Below are 7,500 nucleotides of genomic sequence, written 5' to 3'. Positions count from 1 at the left end.
TTTAACAGTAATTGATAATATTCAGTTTTGATTGATTATAACAGAAATAATTAGATACTGTCTTAGATTGTCCTGTATTCTTTTGAACGGCGCCCAGGCTATTTCTAACCGTGAATTTATGTTATATATATATATATATATATATATATATATATATATATATATATATATATATATATATATATATATATATATATATATATATATATATATATATATATGTATATAAATACATACATATATATATGTATATATATACATATATATATATATATATATATATATATATATATATATATATATATATATATATATATATATATATATATATATATATATTGATATATTGAGAGAGAGAGAGAGAGAGAGAGAGAGAGAGAGAGAGAGAGAGAGAGAGATTGATTGCACCTTCCTGTTGAGAAACAAGTTTTTCCTTCTGAGTCATGACCCCAGCGATAATAGAGGCATCCGCTATAAAAAAAAGAGAAAAAAGTAACATGGAGGAAAATATTATGTGTTGATTAATCCCAGGGCAACATTTTCCCCCCAAAATCCATCCAATCAGCTGAGAAATGAAGGCCTTCCTCCATATGTTCCACCATGGGGAGACGATAGGTCCCTTGGGGGAAAAGGCTGTGGCAGGAACCTCCTTTTTGGGCCACAGGGAACCCATCGGCTGTTAGTGGGGTTGGGGGTGAAGGGGTAAAAAGCCATAATGCTGGCATTTAGAAGAGAGGGGAGTATGAGGGGTTAAGATTTTCGAGGGAGGGTGTTGGGTTGGCCCGGGTGTTGAGAATGAGCGTTTGGGTGGGTGTTCTGTCCGTTATGGGTCGTTAGTCCATCGGCCAATGATCATCTTCCATGCTAGCATGAGTTTCCCGGAGGGTTTCCAGGAGGGTTTATAGGAGGGTTTCCTGGAGGGCTTCTAGGAGAGTTTCCAGGAGTGCTTCCATGATGGTTTCCAGGAGGGCGTCCAGGATGGTTTCCGGGCAGGTTTCCAGGAGGGCTTCCTAGAAGGAATCCAGGAGGGTTTCTTGGAGGGCTTCCAGGGGGCTTCCAGGGTGGTTTCCAGGTAGGTTTCTAGGAGGGCTTGCAGGAGGGTTTCCAGGCAGGTTTTTTAGGAGGGCTTCCAGGATGGCTTCCAGGAGAGTTTCCAGGAGGGCTTCCAGGAGGGTTTCCAGGCAGGTTTTCTAGGATGGCTTTTAGGAAGGCTTCCAGGAGGGCTTCCAGGAGTGTTTCCAGAAGTGTTTGCAGGAAGGCTTCCAGGAGGGCTTCCAGGAGTGTTTCCAGAAGTGTTTGCAGGAAGGCCTCCAGGTTACTGTGGCTGAATATTGTATTTTGTCTTTTAAATTATATAACGCTTGCTGTTATGGAAAGGAAGCATCCGTGAAAGATTATAAATGGTTCCCTGCGGCCTTTTAGATTTCCAGAATACTTTTTGTTGCTGAAGAGGTTATTTCTGATTCTTACTCTGTTCCTCTTCCTTATCAGGTCTTACCTGTGTATGGCATAAGGAACTGACGGAAGAAGAAATAATCTTCTGATGATGGCAGTTAAACACCAGAAACACACTGACGCCTACAAATTATATATATATTTATATATATATATATATATATATATATATATATATATATATATATATATATATATATATATATATATATATATATATATATACACATATATATATACTTCTGCATGTATATATATATATATATATATATATATATATATATATATATATATATATACATATATACATATATATATATATATATATACATGCAGAAGTATATGTTTATTTTGCAATTCTATGGAAAAAGCATTGAAATTATTTAAATGTTATTTGTTTTTAAAAGAGTTTAACTGATCTGTATCCTGTGGAGTAATAGAAATTTAAACATTTTTGTAAATAAATTGCTGCATTGGTCTTAATTTTGCCACTTCAGTAAATAGACGAAAGGAATTCATAAATATTTCTATATAGGTAGATAGGCACACAGGCGTCACCCTCCATTGGTCGTGTACAGCGAGAACAAAATGTAGATTTCAATATTCACATAAAAATTCAGGCTTTCATTTCATATTATAAACAAGTAAAAAATGCGCCGAAATATCTTCTGCGCAATCAAGTATTCTGTACAGCTTATAATGCTGTATGAAACTCAGCCGTGGGCCGTGAAACTTTCAGCAACGACCCATGAAACTTTCAACCACATTCCGGTGGTGGCCTGTGTTGTTGACACTTATAGCGGTGCCAGACGCACGTTCTTGGCAAGTTTTAACATTAAATAAGATAAAAACTACTGAGGCTAAAGGGCTGCAATTTGGTATGTTTCATGATCGGAGGGTGGATGATCAACATACCAATTTGCAGCCCTCTAGCCTCAGTAGTTTTTAAGATCTGAGGGCGGACAGAAAATGTGCGGACGGACAGACAAAGCCGGCACAATAGTTTTCTTTTACAGAAAACTAAAAGACTCGAAAGTAATCGGTAGCAACGGATCCGAAAAAAGGATCGAAAAATTGTTCATCGCAAGTTTGAAACCGGCCCATGTTCGTCTATCGACGGCGCCATTGAAGTTTAAGTATGCACAAATGCAGCGATTTGCCCTTTCGAGTTTTCCGAAAGTTACTTTCCCTTAAGTTTTGCTTTCCCCCCCTTCCTTTCCCCACCATTTTTGTAATGCCACAGAATCCCTTAGTGGGATGCGGTGTGACTCCTCTTAGTTATCAGTTGGTGTTTGTGTGTTTGTTGCATTAGTTTTTTATTCTTAAACACTCACAAGTATGTGTATATATTATATACTTATATACATATATATATGTATATATGTATATATATATATACATAATGTGTATGTGTGCAGAATCTACTGGTCACTTTTTACCAGAAACATATGCAATTGTAATAGCCACAATGCCGTCTTAACTTCTCGAATTCTTCGCGCTTTTTTGGATACGCTTGTCACTACAAAGCCTTAAGATCCAAGTGCAAGAAATATGAAGAAATTATGATGTCCGGTAGCGGGAAACGAACTCGGGTTCCCGTAACCTAGTTGTGATTATGGAACCCGGGTTCGTTTCCCGCTACAAGACATCATAATTTCTTCATATTTCTTGCGCTTGAATCTTAAGGCTTTGTAATGACAAGCGTATCCAAAAAGCAGCAATCGAGAAGTTAAGACATTAATGGCTATTACAATATATATATATATATATATATATATATATATATATATATATATATATATATATATATATATATATATACACACACACACGTGTGTACAGACGACAAAAATAATTAATCTATCATTATCGACCGTGGTATTTTTATCTCGTGGACAATGTTGATGGAAGCCACTTATATTTAGGAGATATAGGAGTGCACAGCAGGATAGAATCGTTTCGCGCAGTTAGTTTCTAGACAACAAATGTATTTAAGCGTGCTCACTTTTTCTCCTGCACGGTTGAAGTCTCCCTGTTTGCAGTTTGCCCTCACGGTCCAGACCAGCCGAAAGGTAAAGCTGAAATAGAGCTTCGCATCAGAAAGATACTGGAGGGACCCCTCCTTCTCCTCCTGCTCCTCCCGGGGGTAGGGAGTTATCACTAGTATGGGCTGCGTAGGACAGGACGCCCTAGGAAGGAATCTAGGATGGGTGAGGTTATGACTTAGTCTTGTAGCTTCGGTCGAGGAAACGAGCCAAGCTGTTATCAAGTTTTACGGATAAATGTACGAAAGAAAAACTAGTCTACCGTATCTTTGCTCGTAGTACAGACCAGTAAATAAAAGTGGAAATTAATACAACAAAACAGGGCAAAATAATTCTTACTCTTATTGGAAATTAATATAAAAATAATTAACTCTTCTAAATGTATTCTCACTTTCTTTCAAACATCTTTCCTCCTGATGCAGACCAGTAACAAAAATAAGTGGAATCCATAAAAACTTAGGGAATGTCAATGCACTCATGGTGTAGAGCAGGAAAAAAAAAAAACTGTCCAAATCCTGAGTGTAGAAGGGCAAAAAATGAAAAACTTTTTCGACATTCGTTAACGTTAGGAAAAAGCTTAACATATCTTCAGTGTAGCTAAAGGTATAGGTCTGTATAGAAAATTATTGTAGCAATTATTTAATTTCAGAAAAAAAATATGAAACATATCCTCCCCCCCTCCCCCGCCTCCAACTCATGATGGAATAATTAAAAATCACGTGACAGTTTTAAGTCTTACGAAAAATTCTCCATCGACATGAAGAATCCTCTAGCAAATTTTTACCTGTGAAAAAACTTCGAACGCATTTCTGTCCAATTTGGAGACAGGTGAAAAATTCTTTAATAATATTTAGTCCGATATATCTTTACCATATGTGCAATCATATCAGGAGATTAGTTACAAAATAGATAAACGCATAGTAAGTAAACTTGTGAGTGTACATGGTTAAAGAAGCCCCTAATGATTATTTAATATTAAAAAAAACTTATAATACATTTCACCTAACAATGGAGATCGATAAAAAAAAAGCGAAGTAACAAATATTTCATAAATAAAAGGAAGTCCTTGAAACCAATTACAAAGTGGGTATCGGTACAGGAAAACCCGTTTCATTAATTACAGTATTTACGGAATCGGCAACACGATGTTTTTAAGTCATGAGAAGGTCACAAATCTCTCACGCAATATATATATATATATATATATATATATATATATATATATATATATATATATATATATATATATATATATATATATATATATATATATATGTATGTAAATATATATGTATATATATAAAATGATCTCACGGTTGCTCTCGCGGTCGAATTGGTGCGTCATAAAAATAGAAGTAGGAAAGTAAGAGAAGATTGCGAGACGATTCAATGATGTTCTAATGGCAGTGATTTGGGGCTTCTAATAGCCGCTTGCACTAACGCCAACTCGCGGGTAAGGGAGAAACACCACTAATTCCAGGTTCAGAATGAACGACTTCTTACCCGGAGGGGGCGAGGAGGAAGTGCTAAGAAGCAGGATTGCTTTCGTGCTTTCGTGCTTTCGTATGCTGTGTAGGGGTGGATTGACGCCTTGGGTTCTCCTAGGTGATGCAAGTTGTATTTGTTAGTGATGTGGCCTTCGTTAGGCAGGGATATATATACAGGGGTGGCTTCTAAAAAGCGTGATTCATACATTAAATGCTGAATTATGGATGGAATCTTTGTGGAGAATATTTCCAGCAACTTCATATTTTTACAAAAATGGCTCATCAGCAGCATGTCAAACCCTCCTTCATACACTTCTCTCTCTCTCTCTCTCTCTCTCTCTCTCTCTCTCTCTCTCTCTCTCTCTCTCTCTCTCTCTCTCACACACACACACACACGTCCTCTCTCGTGCTTTCCAGACTCTTCCAAAATTATACGTTCTTTTCCCCGCTGCTCTGTTATTTTGCTATTTGTTCCAAGGCTGTATTTTAATATAATAACAATTTTTATATCGACCCTATAACTGTACAGTATACCTTTAAGTCCTTTCATTCATTAGTTGCTTTTGTTCATTTAGTCATCTTCAGTAACGTGAGAAAGGTATTATCAGTTCGTTACTTGACATGTGTATTAAACCTTTTTTTATTTTTTATTTATTTATTGACTTTTTTTTTTTTTTTTTTTTTGTCCAAACCTTTGTAGGCGACAGTTTTCATCTTTTATTTTGAGATAGATGTTGAGCCCCGTGGTAGACCTTCATAAAAACTCGGCTCAGCACTTTTGTTGAAAGAAGAAAATAATGATGCCTGCTTTTCTATCGCGTCTTCAGGCTAACCTCTTCTTGCTTACAGCGAAGTTTTACGGAAGAGAAGATGAAAGCCAATTATCTGAGCCATAATGCGATGAATGTTGTTCTGTACGTAGCGGATTTTTTAGTCCTGATTCTATCACGAATTTCTGCTATACTAATATTCTCTCTCTCTCTCTCTCTCTCTCTCTCTCCTACACACGAGCACACAAACGTATATATTATCTGTGAACTGACACGCCAGAGAGAGAGAGAGAGAGAGAGAGAAGAGAGAGAGAGGGAGAGAAAGAGAGAGAGAGAGAGAGGGAGGGAGAGAGAGAGAGAGAGAGAGAGAGGGAGAACCCCCGTGGACTGGCAGTGTAGAATGAATTTAAAAGAGATTATTATGCCTTTGATGTCTTTCCTTCGCGAAAAAGAAATTGAAGGAGGTGGAGAGAACGCTCTCTCTCTCTCTCTCTCTCTCTCTCTCTCTCTCTCTCTCTCTCTCTCTCTCTCTCTCTCTCCTTGTTAAGGTATAATCATGCTGTTAATAAGCAAATAATAGATACCTCAGTATCCTCAAATTTCATTTTTCACTCGAACATTTTAACAAGATGGCAATATCCCGTAGGGGGTGGAGGTAGTGTCGTTAGTGCACCTCGTGCGGCGCACCTCAGGCATTATTTAAGGTTCTTTGCTGCGTGCTTTCCGCCCCTAGCTGCAACCCCTTTCGTTTCTTTTACTGTACCTCCTCTCATATTCTCTTTCTTCCATCTTACTTTCCAACCTCTCCTAACAATTGATTCACAGTGCAGCTGCAAGGTTTTCCTCCTGTTACACCTTTCAAACCTTTGACTGTCGATTTCCGTTTCAGCGCTGAATGACCTCATAGGCCTTTGGCCTAAATTCCATATTCAGTTCAATTCAGTTCAACAAGTTAGCCATAGGTATAAGTGTCTATATCATCGTTACTTATAATGATGACTTTTATTAAAAGTTATTATTATAACTACAAGTATTATTAAATGTAACTAATCTCATCTTGAAGTAGATAATAAGGCAAACTTTCCCTTTGGAGATTAGAACCACTGATTGGATTATGATATTTGGCGTTGCAAGTCGCAGGTCAATGGCTTATCTGTAACTTTTGTTTATTTGAACTGTTTCCCTGACTCCCGTAGTATCCCCCCCCCCACTTCAAAAGGCGGGTCTCACGCTTTCTTGTTGCCTAGATCACCCACCTTTATTTATTTGTTTATTTATGTATTTATTCATTTATTTATTTTTGCCTCCTGAACTCAGTGTTTGAATTTTTAAGGTCAAACACACGTCCACTTTTGACTTAACAGTTATTAAGTTTAATAATTCACGTTAAAAATCCTTTCCCATTTTTCTTTTGAGGCATATAATTCCTATCTCTCTACTAAGTATGATTTATCATCTTCAGTGTAAGGTGTGGAATAAAGCCCGTAAGGATTGCTTGCGCGCGCGCAGTGCGTTCGTTGAGCGTCTGACAAATTTGCTCGTTTAAGAATTATCTGCTCATTGAGATTGACAGTTATTTGCCTAAAAACAAGATGAAAAAAAAGGTTTTAAAAAACACTGCTGCATGGCCTTTTACTGTTATAATCCATAAGTTATTTAATAATGCAACGCCGAGTCTTGAAGTTTGAAAATCATAGTGTGCGCTGAATATGGTATGCGCCATTTAGCTCGTGCCCTTCTTGA

At 37.2% G+C, this 7,500-nt stretch overlaps 1 long non-coding RNA gene across 1 annotated transcript in view; it reads left to right on the top strand.

Annotated features, from left to right (window-relative positions):
• LOC136851446 (uncharacterized) overlaps positions 1-7,500 on the top strand; it is a 651,038-nt gene that overhangs the window by 476,091 nt on the left and 167,447 nt on the right. The window lies entirely within an intron of this gene.

This window comes from Macrobrachium rosenbergii, chromosome 23 (genome assembly GCF_040412425.1).
Source record: "Macrobrachium rosenbergii isolate ZJJX-2024 chromosome 23, ASM4041242v1, whole genome shotgun sequence".
Classification (NCBI taxonomy): domain Eukaryota; kingdom Metazoa; phylum Arthropoda; class Malacostraca; order Decapoda; family Palaemonidae; genus Macrobrachium; species Macrobrachium rosenbergii.
The sequence above is the reverse complement of the archived record's forward strand: the minus strand, read 5'-3'. Positions and strand labels throughout refer to the sequence as shown.